General features: G+C 36.4%; 1 protein-coding gene across 1 annotated transcript in view; it reads right to left on the bottom strand.

Annotated features, from left to right (window-relative positions):
- Positions 1-15,214, bottom strand: part of LOC143856678 (putative WRKY transcription factor 40) — a 25,599-nt gene extending 10,385 nt beyond the window's left edge. The window contains exons 1-2 of the mRNA XM_077366945.1: positions 14,779-15,214; positions 14,557-14,660 (exon numbers count right to left, since the gene is read on the bottom strand). The gene's annotated coding sequence lies outside the window, so the exon portion shown is untranslated. The remainder of the gene's footprint in view (positions 1-14,556; positions 14,661-14,778) is intronic.

Genomic DNA, 15,214 nt, shown 5'->3' with positions numbered 1-15,214 from the left:
TAATTAAAAAACCGAACTGTTCGTTCGGGTTTAACTTCTTGTTCGGACAGGAGCAAAGTTATGGCACAGTTCCATTCAAACCAGGTTGAACCAGCTGATTTGGTATGGTTTTTAAAACTTTTAAATTTTCTAATCATAATAATCTTCTTGGCACTCTTGCAACCAGATACAGCTAAACCACGGGAGAATCACAGATACATTAACACAAAACTCATAAAACCAACCTCGCTACCAAGAGGCACAATGCATGTTAAGATACATTAAAGGCACAAGGGAAGTATTAAAGGAACAAGGGAAGTATTACTTTATCAAACACAAGCTACAAGCAAAATGGTCAAGATGTATATTAGGTAGCGGGCTTGCTTTGCATCAATGAAGGCTAGACCAGCTTACCAGAAAAAACAGAAGTCACTATCTTACCAAAGAAGGATCTGACAATGGAACAAATTTGAGAATGCCATCGTTTCATATGGGAAATTGTATTATGTATGTAAAAATGTTGACCTTTCTCCTACTAAAGATAACCCCTTTCCTTCATCAACCTAGGCTAATTTGAAACGATGCCTGTCTCTGTTCTTTTTCATAGAGGGAAACAATTGAGGAAAAAAATTGTTCTTCTGGGTCCGTCCTCCATGAAAAGAATTGTTGCTTTCTATAAGTCTCCATCTCTTCAGCATCATTTTGGTGCAAGAATTTTTGTCGTTCTTGTCTCTCTCCATTTCTTCATATTTTTCTTATCATTGCCCAACGAATTGGAATGATTTGCCCTTCACTGTTTTTATCAAATCTAATTTTCTTGTTATTCTTCGTCTGGTATCTCCTTATCTCTTCATCTTTCTCTGTCCTGTACTCTCACTATGACCACTTACAAATTGGTGTGATTGACTATAATTGGTATAAAACAAATTGAAGGCTTCAGAAGAGCCTATGAGGTTCCTAGTTAAATGATTGTTTTAATATCTGAAAAAATGTAAAATATATCCCGAGCTCTCATTGGCCTTTACAACTCCATCAACTAGAGTTATACTCAAAGCTTTGGGTCCTTGAAACTCATTGTCTCATTGCCTACATTTAGTGTTCCTTCCTAATTATTATTCACTATAAGCATTGTAAGAACAGAAGAATGTGAGACTGAAGGAGAGTAACATATTTGTTGAAAATGTAAGCTTGACCACTTGACTTTCGTGGGACTTTAGTCATTTACTTCTACATTGGGAGCTTGGAACAAGACTTGACCACATTGGAAATCTTCTTTATGGGAGTTAATGGCCTAGGGACTTAGTTTCTTTGTTTTGGAATTATGTAATACATTTACTTTTCCTATATTAGTGTGTTAGAGGTACTTAGGGAAGCTAAGATTAGTTAAGTCTTGTTAATCTCGGATTTGGAATGTAGGCTATATTTTGGGTCATGTATATTCTTCATTTGCAAGCTATTTTAGTGAAATTTGAAGGCCTTTGAGTAGTATAATAAATTGGGCTACTTTGTGTGTGTGTGTGTGTGTGTGTGTGTGTGTGGCATTAAGAGAACAATCTTCTTCTCTTAAGACTCATCTTCTCCATCCAACCTAGTTGGTTTCACATTTACATTTCCTATGTTAGTGTGTTAGTGGTTCTTAGGAAAGCTAAGATTAGTTAAGTCTTGTTAATTAATCTCGGATTTGGAATGTAGGCTATATTTTGGGTCATGTATATTCTTCATTTGCAAGCTATTTTAGTAAAATTTGAAGGCCTTTGAGTAGGATAACAAATTGGGCTACTTTCTTTGTGTGTTTGGCATTAAGAGAACAATCTTCTTCTCTTGAAACTCACCTTCTCCATCCAACCTAGTTTGTTTCATTCCAACAATATTCCATCAAGCAATTCAAATCTATTTAAAGAGAACACCAAGAAAGGTTCCGTATGTATTCTAGGGTGAAGACCTACAAATAGAAGTTTTGCATTTAAAGAAAACTCTGAGAAAGGTTCCTTACGTATTCTAGAGTGAAGACCTGCAAATCTATTCTTTTCTTTAATGGGGAGGCACCTACCAAAGGAGAACCCACTACACACCAAGGTAATAGAAGTTCTGTTCTTTTCTTTAATGGGGAGTCAACTACCAAAGGAGAACCCACTACACACCAAGGTTATTGAGACCTAGCTTATGCTATGTGATCCTTGCTCAAAACCTACCAAAATTTTGTCTTGCAAAAATATTAATGGGAGAGGACACATCAATTACACTCTTAATAGATGGCAAAACCTGGTCGATGGAACCACTACTGATAGTCTTTACAAGAGTAACACTGCAATATTCAAGAAATATACAAGAACTTTGCAACTAAATTCAAGAAATGCACAACTATGGTAATGATAATCATAACCTTGCACGCAACACGACCTCCATCCAAACAGCAGCCTAGGAAGACGGAACAACTACCAGTAAGAAGTTATTGTGCTATAACAATAATTAAATTCTACAATAGTATGAATCAGTACATCTAGCCATTACAATATTAAAATTCATAAGATATAACCAGCAATATTTATGTCCCATTATTGGCCTTTCTTCTTCCACTATTTAAGCATAATGTGATGTTTATTGTTTGCCATGTAGAACATTTTAGCTTTAAACTAAGTAATCGAAAAAAATCCAATACATTTAGTACTTAGAAACAGGATATAACAATAAAATAGTGCATTGCTATTGTATATTTAGAAAACTAGCTACGCCCTATCCAAGTATCCAACTCTGGATTGTATTTTATAAGTAGAAAGTGTATTATAGATAGTGGTTATGTTTGAAATAGTGTATTGCTATTATATATGTAGAAAGTAGTACACATCCAACTACTCAACTTGATAATTGTATAGATGGTGGTTAGTTCCACAAGTTGCTAATCTAGATACATGTAGATACCTTTTGCTCATCAGCTTTGGGTTTCCATTTTGAAGCTGTTTGGAGTGAAACAGGTCTTCCAAAAAACTATATGGTCAGTACTGCTGAAGTGGGAAGGTGCAATTTTTGGTACCGCTGGAACTAGACTGTGGAAATTAGTGTCCTATGCTATTATATGGAACATATGGAAAGAAAGAAACCAAAGGATCTTTCAGGAGAAGGAAAGAAGTTCTAAATGGGTATTCTTACCGAATAGGATTGATGTAATCACGTGGGTCAAAGCGAAAGGGGGAATTCATTACGAGGTTGGTGAGTTCTTAAGGAACTGGTACGAGATCATTTGGGAGAGGAAGATTAAGGACAAGCGGACTCCAAAATGGTGCCCACCGCTGACTGGCAGCTACAAACTAAATTTTGATGGCAGCTCCATCGGAAACCCTGGTAAGGCTGGAATAGGGGGTGTGATTCGTGACTCGAATGAGATGGTCGTCATGTCCTACTCGGGAACTGGAGGTGTTTGCGACGTCAGTGAAGCCGAGATCAAGGCCCTGTTATACGGGCTAAAATGGTTTGCAGGTAACATTACAGGATCATTAATAATCGAGGGAGACTCATCCAACACAATCAAATGGGCTACCAACAAGTCTAAGGGTCCGTGGCATTTCCGGTCCCTCATTGCAGAAATCTAGGATCTGGCCCGCCTCATTAATCAGTCGATTTTGCATCGAAGGAGATCTGCCAATTGGCCTATCAGCTTGCGAAAGGCAGAGTCCTATCAGAATCCATGTCGATCTCTTATGCTCCGGTTAGGGCGGAGAATGTAATTGATTGATCATTGTGATCTATAAGGTTGTAATAAAGTCTTTATCATCTTTCAAAAAAAAGAAAGTACATGTAGATACTGAGCATAGTGGTTATGTATGTAGTGGTTGAGTATGTACATATAGTGGTTAAGCATGTACACATATTACAAACCTATACATTAAGAGGTTGAGTATGTACATATAGTGGTTAAGCATGCACACATTACATACCTATACATTAAAATAGTGAATGGATAAAGCTACAAGTAGTGGTTAATCATGTACACATATAACATACCTATACATTAAAATAGTGTATGGCTACTTTATAAAGAAACTACCACATATCCTATCTCACTTTCAGAATTTTATATATAGTGGTTCTGTTCCACAAAGTTACTAATTAATCTAGATAAGTGTAGATACTTATCATTGTGGTTAACTATGTAGCAGTTAGGAAGTGAGAATTTCGACCTAAATGTATTTCCTCGTCTACCAAGTGGAAAAAAATGTAGCCATAATGGAGAGAGGAAATGAAAAGGGTGGATGAATCATCATTCAAATCTTCATTCCTTCTTGCTTCCATTAAGGTTTTTAGTGAACTAAAATTCAAGGCGAACTAAAATTTAAGAAAAATTGATGCAGGACCGTTTAAGAACAACACAAGATGGAGATCACACACTCGTGGGGGTTTGAAAAACCTACACCACAGTTTTGGAAAAAAACTCACAACATGACACGCGAAGGTGCCAAACTCCGTCAATCACATGAAAGAGCCAAAACTCTCAAAAAAATTGTTCCAAAAATTTACGTTATTCAAATCTCTCTTTATTTCCTTGTGTCATGACATTAAATAAATGGTCAAAGAAACCCTAATTTCTAACTGTAGACCTAAACAATTAAACACATGACTAAAATAACCCTAAAATAAAAATCATGTGTAATAGGCATGTAGCACATTCATAAATCATTCATAGCTTCGTCAAATCACATGATATTGGGGTCGTTAGATAGGTAACGGAACAAACTTTCTAATGGTACCGAAATCAAGCCAAACGAACAAATATTTGATGCCCAAAGGTGGGGGTATAAATAAGATGGTGAAAATAGAAGTTGAATAAGGGATTTGTTCCATGCCACACGTTCGTAATAGTTTCACCTGCTTCATTCATCCTAGAAGAAAACTCGACCTTGAGTTTAGGCCATTATCGTCCAAATTTAATTATTTCTCTTAGTAGCTTCACCTTCATCATTTGCCCCCACTTAAAGAAAACTCAAGGTTGCCAGAGCGGGAATCGAAAGAGGGAATCGAAACGGGAATTGAAAGCGGGAATTGAAGGCTTCCGGAATGGTAGGAAGCGGAAATCATACCTGAGTCACTGAAGATTCGCCGGAGATTCACCGGGAAGTCGTCGGGAATCGTTGGGGAGTTAGGAATCGCCAAGGAATCTCCTGGGAATCGTCGGAAAATCGCGTTTCACATAACATTAAACCATGGTTCTCAAAAGTGGGAATTGCGTTTCCGAAAAATCATAAACCACGATTCCCAAGTGGGAGTCGGGTTTTCGGCAAATCCGAACCGGGATTCCCAGTTTTTTGGGATTCAAGAAGATTCCCGTTTCGGATTCACGAACCGGGGAATCATGGTTCCCCACTCCCAGGGAAGAATCCTGCTTCCTTCAACCTTGCATTTAGGCTATTATCTTCCAAATTTATTTATTTCTCTTGGTAGTTTCACCTGCATCATTCACCCTCACTTAAAGAAAACTCGACCTTGAGTTTAGGCCATTATCTTCCAAATTCAATTATTTGTCAATGAAGACATCTTAACAAAGACGTTGCATCAACCTTTTCTTGTTCCTTCCTTTTCTCATCTTTTGTAATCCCCCACATAGGTATCTTCCTCATGGATGAGGGGTTTGAGTAGTGCTAATTGTGTGAAGTCTCCACTTGTTGAAGTTGCTCATTCTCAATGGCTAGATGAGGTTGGACGACGTTCAGTGCAGCAGCTTCTTCTTATTGATTTGACAAGAAAATAGCCAGGGAGCACTTCTTGTTGATTTCTCAACGGCTTCATCTTTTGTGTGTTGGCCCCAATTACATGGATCTATTATGGTGTTGTGATCATAAGAGCAAGGTAAGGGAGCTTGGGAGATACACGGCCAAAGGGCACGTGTAGAGCTCCACTTGTTCTCCCTTAATCCTTCACCCTTGAAGCTTCTACCTTTCCCTTGAAGTTCTTAAGCTTACCATCTCTACGCAAAGACTCCATACTTACTAGACTCAAGACACACATAAAAATAGCAAATGCAATAACCACAAAGTTGTAATTCCTATGATTAATCTAGGAATACTAATTGATGCCGGATGGAACGTGCGACGGATAACGGCGATGACGATCTAAAAAAAAATAAAAGATAATTGTGGTGCTCAAAAGCTAACCCATGTTGGAGGAAACTCCAAGAAAGAAGTGTAAAAAACACCTTTTCTCCACAAGAAAAGAACACTTTTCATTCAATACTTTAATTGTCAAAAACCAACTCCTTTTCTATTACATTTTTGTATATATAAGATAGACAAAATAAACAAGTGCCTGTCCACCACCTGTGCTACATGGAAACAAAACATAAAAAAAAGGAATCTTGCTAATATAACTTAGCTAGTTTCTATGGTAGCTAAAGAAATGTCTATACCGTAATAGCTAAACAAAGAAACTTCTTATTCTCAACTATGTAAAAGTAGAAACTAGAATAAAAGAATGAAATCTTCCCAATCCTCCTAACAATTTTAGCTACTCGCCAATTTTTAAATGACAACCAAGTCAAAAGGCAAGAGATGCCTTGTTGGGTAATTTATAACTGGCATATTAGCTAAATTCACTTTGGTTTAATTTTGGAATATTCCTAATTTCCATGAGCTTTTAAATGGGAAATTTCTAATTGATTTATGAACCATTTCTAAACCAAAATTTAGAAACATGCTAAACCTGATTAGAAACTTTTTCCAAAATTGAAACCTTGGCAAGAATCGACGAGGACCGTTGATCTGGCGAGATGCTCCTGCATCAGACTCTCCTTCTTGGAGAGAACTCGACCACGAGTTCATGTCGGTATTGTTGACGATTTGGGGAGCAAAGATCTAGGAGGCTACAACGGGAGTACTCCTCGTGCCTACTTCAAACTGAAGTCCTTTCCAGTGAATCAAATACTTCCATCTTGCTATTAATCTGGCACTTTTGGGTAGGCGATGGAACTTGATTCAACTTGAAAATTTGCTTTCAATATGCTCGTCGAATCGGGATAGCGAACGCAAAAAGAAGCCTTCATTACTCTCAAAATTATGGGCTGGATAATCGTGGGGCCAATCCTTGTCCTTCACATGATAGATTCGCTTGTTTACGTAATTCTCCGACTCATGCAAGCATTCCGTCAAGGCCTCAAACTTACACTTAAGGTCTTGCAAAGCTCGCTCCATTCCAAGGTGCAACTCCCGTTCTTCATTTAATTGGCGTGTCAAATTTTCTACTTGACATTCTAATTTGCTATTGATGATCTTTAGATCTTCCATTGGTGGATTTTGATGCTCATAAGAATGATGCCGGGTGATTTGATTCCTCCAAGCTAGTTGAATGGCATGTAGCCCATTTGATTCCTAGTAATTGTCACAGGCAATTTTCCGACAAATCCAACTTTGAATAATAGTGGCGGAAGTAATATGACTTTGGTATTCTCTCTTAGCCCGGTACATTCGCCATGTCTTTGGAATTGTAAGACATGCAGCTTTCCTTCTAGCAAAGTCCTTGGCCTTTTGGGCTTTTTGATTACGCAGTTTTCTAGCCTGAAAATCTAAGGCATGTTGATAAGTTACCGGTGTAAACATTTTCAAGAAACGACCACGTACCTTCTCCCAATTATCGAATGGTGGTTTTCTCAATTTGCGTCGCTCTTGTTCCATGAGTATCCACAAAGATTTAGTGTGATTGGCTAAAGTCTCCTTGGCATACCAAATCAAATCTTTCGGGCTCAGTCCGTATGGCTCACAACATGCCTCGATAGCCTCAGTCCAAGTAGTGCACTCGCACTCACCATCACTATAGAAGATAGGAATTTCACCCAGTTGCAATTGCTCCACAAATTAGAGAATCGTCGCCTTCCTAGATCCACAGTAGATAGAACTCCCGTAGAGCCTAGCTCTGATACCAATTGACGCCGGATGGAACGTGCGATCGATAACGGCGATGACGATCCAAAAAAAAAACAAAATATAATTGTGGTGCTCAAAAGCTAACCCACGTTGGAGGGAAACTTCAAGAAAGAAGTGTAAAAAAAACCTTTTCTCCACAAGAAAAGAACACTTTTCATTCAATACTTTAATTGTCAAAAACCAACTCCTTTTCTATTACATTCTTGTATATATAAGAATTGGTTCCTATTACAATTGTAATTGTAAATAGAAAAGAAAGACAAAATAAACAAGTGCCTGTCCACCACTTGTGCTACATGGAAACAACACATAAAAGAAAGGAATCTAGCTAATATAACTTAGCTAGTTCCTATGGTAGCTAAAGAAATGTCTATACTGTAATAGCTTTCTTATTTTCAACTATGTAAAAGTAGACACTAGAATAAAAGAAATGAAATCTTCCCAATCCTCCTAACAATTTTAGCTACTTGCCAATTTTTTAAATGACAACCAAGTAAAAAGGCAAGAGATGCCTTGTTGGGTAATTTATAATTGGCATTAGCTAAATTCACTTTGGTTTAATTTTGGAATATTTCCTAATTTCCATGATCTTTTAAACGGGAAATTTCTAATTGATTTAGGAAGCATTTCTAAACCAAAATTTTGAAACATTCTAAACCTGATTAGAAACTTTTTCCAAAATTGAAACCTTGGCAAGAATCGACGAGGACTGTTGATCTGGCGAGATGCTCTTGCGTCACTAATCAACATAGGAAATCACCATTTGACTCTTTGATAATCCAACTAGACATAAAGACACTAGGTAACTCAAAAGACTCTCTATATCTTCCACACACAATAACTTCCTAGAAAACTAGGATGACTTTTAAAAAAACCATACAAATATTATTTCGATTTTCAACTTCCAACACCCCTCCTTAAATCAAAATTCCAAACAATTTCTAATCTTAACTAATTTGATCACCGTCTTCACTTGATGAAATCGTCCATCTTCAGCATACCAATGAAATCGTCCATCTTCAGCATAGCAATTTCTCCTTCAAGCAATTTGATGTGATTCTTCAAATCTGTTGCGCATTCTCTTTCTTCTATTAGGTGACGATTAGTAGCATCCACGAAGACGAATGGGTAGCATTCCGGCAAGAAATGAACGGCGACATGTGCAGCATTTTCTCAAGCTTCTTTTTTTGTGCTTTCCACCTTTCCAAAAAATTTATTGAAAATTTCATGCTTTCCAACTTCAACCGAGACTTTGAAAATGGGTTTGTGGTCCCTTCCTCCTTTCCAAACAGCATAAACGGGAGGTTTTAGCTTCAACTTTTCTGAAGCTTCCATTAGAAATGCCTTGAACAAAGCTTTCAGGACATTGGTTTCCATGGTGCATCAAACATCATAATCGTTTTCCTTTTGGCCAACAGGATAAAAAGAAATTTGTTCTTTTTCCCAACACTCATCAGGACAATAAGAGAAATTTGTTCTCTTTCTTGTAACACAAAAGAGGACACTTGTTTTTTCAATCTTGAAAATAAGAGAAGAGTATCGTTCTCTTTCTCACACCATAAATTTTGCACCACCCAATCAAATGGAAACACCACAAGTAGATATAGAGATCGTTCTCTATTCTAACATAAATCCTTAAACAAAACTTCTCCGTTAAACCTTTTTAAATTTTGGACCATAATCATCCTAAAAACCTTTAAAATTGGTAATCTTTCCAACCCAAACACTTGAAAAATACTTGAAAATTTAGATCTTGAAAAACAGTCCACTTTGACATATCTCCACTCTTTTGACAATAACTCTTTGTAGAAAACTCCGATCGACGATCCATTTTTTTGTTCGAAACTAGATTCAAAAATCTTCAAATTGGTATATTACAAGCCACATTTTGACTGAAAAAAGTTACTTGGAAAAATAGAATAAAAATGTACAAAAATCTTAGAATGGTTTTTCAACACAACACACCCTAAGCTCTGATACCACTTGTTGGTTTCGCCCTCTAGCTCTGATACCACCTGTTGGACCCAATTACATGGATCGATTATGGTGTTGTGATCATAAGAGCAAGGTAAGGGAGCTTGGGACATACACGGCCAAAGGGCACGTGTAGAGCTCCAACAAAAAAAAAAAACGAGTGTAACACCAAAATAAGAACTCTTTATATATATATATATATATATATATATATCAAAACACAGAAGAGATCACTATACATGTTCTCCCTTAAGCCTCTACCCTTGAAGCTTCTCTCTAAACTTTCCCTTGAAGTTCTTAAGCTTACCATCTCTACATAAAGACTCCAATACTTATAGACTCAAGACACACTTAAAAATAGCAAATACATTAACCACAAAGTTGTAGTTCCCATGAGTCATCTAGGAATACTAATCAACAACATAGGAAATCACCATTTGACTCTTTGATAATCCAACTAGAACTAGACATAAAGATTCTAGGAAACTCAAAAGATTCTTTATATTTTCCACATACAATAACTTCCTAGAAGACTTTCTAGGATGACTTTTCAAAAAACCATACAAATATTAATTTTGATTAACAACTTCCAACATTGTGATCCCCTACATAGGTATCTTCCATTTCTCAAAATTAAACACTGAAGGTCGCACAATGTTGGAATCCTCTGTAATCATCTCTGAATGATATGCAATGGATGGAACTTTGCAAGATGACTCTAATGCCTCTGCCCAAGATTACTAAGGAGGTGGAATCCTCTTTTACCTGGACTCTGATGCCAACTGATGCAAGACCGTTGGGCAACAGTACAAAATGAAGATCATATAAGGAGCAACTAAATCAGCTCATGGGGATTTAAAAAACTCATACCACAGATTTGGAGGAAAAACACCAATACAACACATGAAAGAGGGATGTTCCAAATATTTACTTTACTCAAATCTCTCTCTTTCTTTCATCATGTCATTACATTATATAGATGGCCTAAACCCAAAAGAAAAGAAACCATAGATGCTAAATTAAAACCTAAACAATTAATCTCAACCGTCCCTCTGAAGCAACACAAATAACAATTAGAAACATAACTAAAATAATCCTAAAATACAAATTCTGTAGTAGACATGTAACATGTCTGTAAATCATCAATTCATTAAAAATCACATCCAAATCAGGTGATATTGGGCTTGTTAGATAGGAAATCGAAAAACCTTTCTAATGTACCAAAATCAGACCAAATGGACAATATTTGATGCATAAAATTAAGATACAAATAAAATGACAAAAAATGAAAATTGAAGCAGTAGAGACTTGTTCTCTGTTGCACGTTCCCTAAACATTACCAGGAATATTTATGTGCCATTATTGGATTTGCCCACAAGTTAATCATAATGTCATGTTAATTTTATGTCGTATATAACTTTTAATTTTAGAATTAAACCAAGTCACTGAGAAAATTCAAAACATATAGTACATAGTAAGAGGATATGGTGATAAAATAGTGCATTAATTGCTACCACATATATCTAACTACTCAACTTCAGGCTTTTATATATAGGGGTTAAGTTCCACAAGTTGATAATATATATACATTTACATATCAAGCATAGTGGTTAACTATGTATATATAATGGTTATGTATATATGGTAAATATGCATGAAATAGTGCATTGCTATTATATATCTAGAAGCTACTACATATCCAACTAGCGGACTTCAAAATTGTATATATTGTGGTTAGTTCCATGAGTTGCTAATCTTGATACATGTAGATACAAATCATAATGCTTAATTGTGTAGAAGCTAGGAAGTGAACATTTCCAGTCAAATGTATTTCGTTGTCTACTTGGTGGCAAAAAATGTAACAATAACGAGAGAGAGAGAGAGAGAGAGAGAGAGAGAGAGAGAGAGAGAGAGAGAGAGAGAGAGAGAGAGAGAGAGAGAGAGGAAATGGAAAGGGAAGATGAATCATTAATCAAATTTTCATCTTTCCCTTTCCCATTAAGGTTTTTACCAAACTAATTTGATGTTACGATCATTTGAGGCTGTTGCAGGAGGGGTTCTAAAGAAAACAAGAAAGCCTTGCTATGGAACATGGAATTTCGGATACAACACAATCTCCATCAAGAGGGTTATTTGGATTCTCCATGTAGAGACAACCACAATCAAATGGTTCATTACTCTTATCAATCGGAAATTACAAGATTGTTTTGATGATGTGGAGAAATTCCATAGTACAAGTGCTCAAGGGCTGTAAATAGTTCCGAGTTTTAACTTTGAATACCTAAATAGACTAGCACGGGATTCATTGAGTCCCATCCTTAAAAACTAAGTGATGCAAAAGGAGTTGGCGAGCAAGCTGAAGGACTAACACCCATGATTTAGTCGAATCTTTTTTACACAAATAAATGGAATGCTATAGGTTCTAGACTAATGTGAACGTTTCAACACGTTTTTTTTACCATGTCAAGTGTGGCTTTCTGTTTGATTATTAGTTATTGTGTTTACCTCTTTTGTTATTTAACTTGTCTTTAACTAATATTTGTTGTTATATCACCTCCTCTAAATCTAGAATCCTAAACAAACTCTTATTGCAATATTATATTCATTGTATCCTATTGTGTTTACACACACACACACACTTTCTGTTTAAGATGTGCCCTTGCTTATAAATTTTGGAGGCCTGCCATACCTAACCATCTGTGTCCTTGTCTAACAGGCAACACTCGTGTCCGTGTCCACAAATCATAAGGTAACATAATGCATAAATGTAAGCTATTGAGCCTGTGAAACAACCAGTTACTCCTAAAGCTTAAGCTTTTGGAATGGCCAAACCCATACGAGGGGCCACATGTAGGCCAACCCTAAAAAAGAGGGGCCACGCGCCGGGGGGGTGGGGACCCGTTAAAGTATAAAAGAATAAATAACGCCTTCTCCAACAGAGCCGAAACATCAAGAGAAGATATACCTCAACATTGCTGAGGGGTGCAATTTTTCTAAAATAAAAAGTAAATTTTCACCTTATCCTACAAACAGCCTCTGTGGTCATTGACAACCACCCCAAATGCAATTTTTCCCTCATCCTCCAAACAACCCCCTATGAGTCATCGGCAGCTAGATCAAATGCTTAAGAATACAACAAACTCAACATTGTATTTCCATCATTGACACATATTAAGTGGCTTAGGGGTGCAATTTTTCTGAAAAAAAAAAAAAACCAGTAAATTTTCCCCTCATCCTCCAAACAGCCTCCATGGATCATTGGCAACTAGCTCAAATGCAGTTTCCCCCTCATCCTCCAAACAGCCCCTTTGGGTCATTGGCAACTAGCCCAAATGCTTAAGCCTACAACATCTGGTACATGTGAAAAAATCATCCATTCAATTTTCTTCTCTAACTGGATAACAAACCACTCCTGCATACAAAGAACTTAATAGGCAGATTAGTTAGGCTCGACGCATTATGTAGAGAAGATGGTGTGTTAACCTTCTCATACTCTAAAACATCACCTAAGACCAGTCACATAAGTTTTTCCAATCCCTCCGGAGTCCAATTTTTACTACCTCATGGCATTGAGTCCACTTCTCATTATGTGATAATGTTAAAAGAGTTTAAAAATAGCACAAAACAGAAGTTTCCTCCCAAATTCAAAATACAATGGCAGTAAACAATTTTCTGAATCACTTGTACCAGATACTTACTTACCAGATACATACTTATTGTATGGCTAAAACCAATTAGTTACATGTAGCTGAAGAGGAAACTTGTTACTTGACTTTGTTATATACAATAGAAAACCAAAGGTAAAAAAGTAACTAAGCTAGAACAAACTGCACCGGCAAACAAGCTTGATCTAGAAACGAACTTTGACCTCAACAAGCTTGTAGAGAGCAACAATCTAAGAACCTTGGACAAGCCAAGTATTCTAGCAAAGCTGGTGCCAATGGTATGAGCAAATCATAACTAAGTCATCCCATCAATGGCAAAACCCAGCTGCAAGCTTGAACTTTAACCCTAATCATGGTGTAGCATAAAAGTCTTGCTTCTGTAAACCTTAATTTGGAAATTTCTCCTTCTCTAGTAAATTTTTGCACTTAATCCAAGAGAAAGAAAATAAGCCAAATTGAAGTAGCACCTTTTTATCAGAAGAAGTCATGGGCATAAGTTCCCAATTGAATGCATATATATGAGTGTAATCAAAATTTCACTGATTGAGATGCACTCAAAGCTTTCCGGAAAAAAACTAGTTTGTGAATGGAATTCAAGATCCCCCACTTTAACATTACAACCACATCAATCAAGAAAGCAAGTGCTAAGAGAAAAAAAAAACATCTTCATGGATATTGAAAGAAGAGCCATGAATAGTCTTAATCATAAACCAAAAATCCCAACATAGAAAGCTTATTAGAGGCCAATAGGTAGTTAATTTTGTTCAATAAACCAAAGCACATTCATTTGATTTCAGATCTCAGGTTATGTGAACAAAAGTATCTAGGCTAAGAACCCAATAAGGAAGTCCCACTTTAGCCAAGAAATGTCTGAAGAACAACACTAAAAACATAAAATAAAATACTATTCAGAAGAATTAACAAGGGTCAGATGTGTGAATACTAAGAAAACTAAAAAAAATGAAGAACTTTCAATCTTCTCCACTACCAAATTAATACTAGTATATCCATGGATGTAGAGTTAAGAGTATTACCATGAGGGTTTTACAATAACCAAAGTTCCTTCAGAAAGAAGTAGAGATCACCTCTTCTCCAGCAAAACCCATTTCCATAAGGGCTTGATCTACCTCCTGCATCACTTAAAACCCATTTTCATAACATCAAAACAAAACCCAGAAAAAAACATACTGAAAAAAAAAAAAAACAAAAAAAAAACTAGGGTTTCATTCATATGCGATTGGAATAATTTTTATCACCTGAAAAGCCTTTTGCAAGCCGACTACAAGAGCACAGATTCCGGCCCATCGACAACGATCTCCAGGAGAACCTCATCAGATGCACATGAAATTTAAAAAAAAAAAAAAACAAGTAAATTAATTTACTGTAGAGAAACAAACAAACCCCAAGAGTTTCAACCAATCAATAAGGTTTTCCGTTAAATTCTCAATCATCAAAAGTCACGCTTCCATTAAAATAAAGAAAGCATTAAGAGAAGAGACCCATTACTGTTTCTCAATATAAAAATTAAACAAAACCCACAAAAAATATCGTAGAGAGGAAGAAAATCATGCACCATTTTTTCCTAATGAGATGTCCTAAAGAAGAAAAAAGGATTAGCAAAGATGTTTTGATAAGAATAAGAGATAAGGTTTAAAGCTAACCAAGGTAAACTTAATCCATATTTTTACCTTT

The sequence above is a fragment of the Tasmannia lanceolata genome, unplaced genomic scaffold, assembly GCF_043159265.1.
Source record: "Tasmannia lanceolata isolate RefF3 unplaced genomic scaffold, GAP_Taslan_0.1 ptg000023l, whole genome shotgun sequence".
Classification (NCBI taxonomy): Eukaryota; Viridiplantae; Streptophyta; class Magnoliopsida; order Canellales; family Winteraceae; genus Tasmannia; species Tasmannia lanceolata.
This window is presented reverse-complemented; position numbering and strand designations above follow the sequence as displayed.